This window comes from Ictalurus punctatus, chromosome 6 (genome assembly GCF_001660625.3).
Source record: "Ictalurus punctatus breed USDA103 chromosome 6, Coco_2.0, whole genome shotgun sequence".
Taxonomy (NCBI): domain Eukaryota; kingdom Metazoa; phylum Chordata; class Actinopteri; order Siluriformes; family Ictaluridae; genus Ictalurus; species Ictalurus punctatus.
In genome coordinates, this window is record NC_030421.2 from 29,716,387 (window position 1) to 29,717,905 (window position 1,519).

The window sequence follows — 1,519 nt, forward strand, 5'->3', positions numbered from 1 at the left end:
ACTTTATTTTCAGATGATAATTTCTACACATTATAAGAAGCTTATGTTAGTGTACAAGAAAAAAATTCTCATCTCTACAACAGATCATTTTCTTTCTCCCTCTGGCAGAATGTGATTTAGTTGCTTTGGTTGTACTTTTTCCTTTCAGTAACAAAGTTCAAATCCCTAGAGATGGTGTTTCTCTACAAGACCAGCTGTGGGACTATGGAACATTCATGAAACACATTTCTGTGTAAGGAAATTATGACTTGATAAATGACAAACAAACTTATAAAATCATAGAAAAAATAGTTTGGAAAAATAAATCAATTTTCAATTCTCAAAATGTAACACAAGTGTTTCTCTTCCAGTTACTGTTAGTCAGCCTAAACACAGACTTGTGGTTTTATGTCACATTATAAAAGGGAGGAGCTGCAATTTAAAACATGTTCATTCAATAAATAACTAGAGTTATACAATTACAGTCATTAAAAATGTCAATCTTTTATCTTACAAACTTGTAGGGCAATTTTATTTATAGCATTTTCTAACAAAACAGAACAAATTTGAACTGCTGAAATACTTTACTTACCTTGGCTTTGGATGTATAATTACTTCAATTAACCTGTGAAAAACTTAAAAGGAAGATTTCCTCAGTATGTATGGTAATACCAAGGGGGTACTTGCTGTTGTTAAAGACCTTAGTGAAGCCCTCTGGCAGTCTGTTGTGTTATCAATGGGAATGAAACTGTCTTTCGCAATTACAAACCCTGAGCAGCTGGACTTTTCCCATGTCCCTGCTTCCTTTCCCATGTCCCTGTGGGAGAAGCTCTTTTTTCCTCAATAATATTCTAGTCTTTTGTCATTCTCATGTGAACTGGAAATAAAGCCCTCCCAGTTTTACTAATGAAAGATGGGCGATACCATCATGCAGGCTCCAATGAACATCTTACTTGACAACTATCGAGGGCTATCTATACAACCCCAATTCCAAAAAAGTTGGGATGCTTTGTAAAATGTAAATAAAAACAGAATGCAATGATTTGCAAATCTCATAAACCCATATGCTATTCACATATTATAGAACAGAATAGAACACGGAAAACATATCAAATGTTTAAAGTTAGGAAATGTACCATTTTAAGGAAACAGTAAAGTAATTTTTTATTTGATAGCTGCAACACGTCTCAAAAAAGTTGGGACGGGGCAACAAAAGGCTGGAAAAGTAAGTGTTACTAAAAAGAAAGAGCTGGAGGAACATTTTACAACTAATTAGGTTAATTTGCAATAGGTGAGTAACATGATTGGGTATAAAAGAATATCTTCAAGAGGCAGAGGCTCTCAGAAGTAAAGATGGGATGGAATCTGGTATGGAAGCATATGTTGCTCTAAAACCTGTATATACCTTTCAGCATTGATGTTGCCTATCCATATGTGCAAGCTGCCCATTCCATAGGCACAAATGCACCCCATACCATCAGAGATGCAGGCTTCTAAACTGAGCACTGATAAAAAGCCTGATGGTCCCTCTCCTCTTTAA

The 1,519-nt window shown here is 35.2% G+C and overlaps 1 long non-coding RNA gene across 1 annotated transcript in view; it reads right to left on the reverse strand.

The window, feature by feature from the left end:
- Positions 1-834, reverse strand: part of LOC128632933 (uncharacterized) — an 8,066-nt gene extending 7,232 nt beyond the window's left edge. The window contains exon 1 of the long non-coding RNA XR_008396606.1: positions 572-834. This is a non-coding gene — a long non-coding RNA (uncharacterized LOC128632933). The remainder of the gene's footprint in view (positions 1-571) is intronic.
- Positions 835-1,519: the final 685 nt, after the last annotated feature.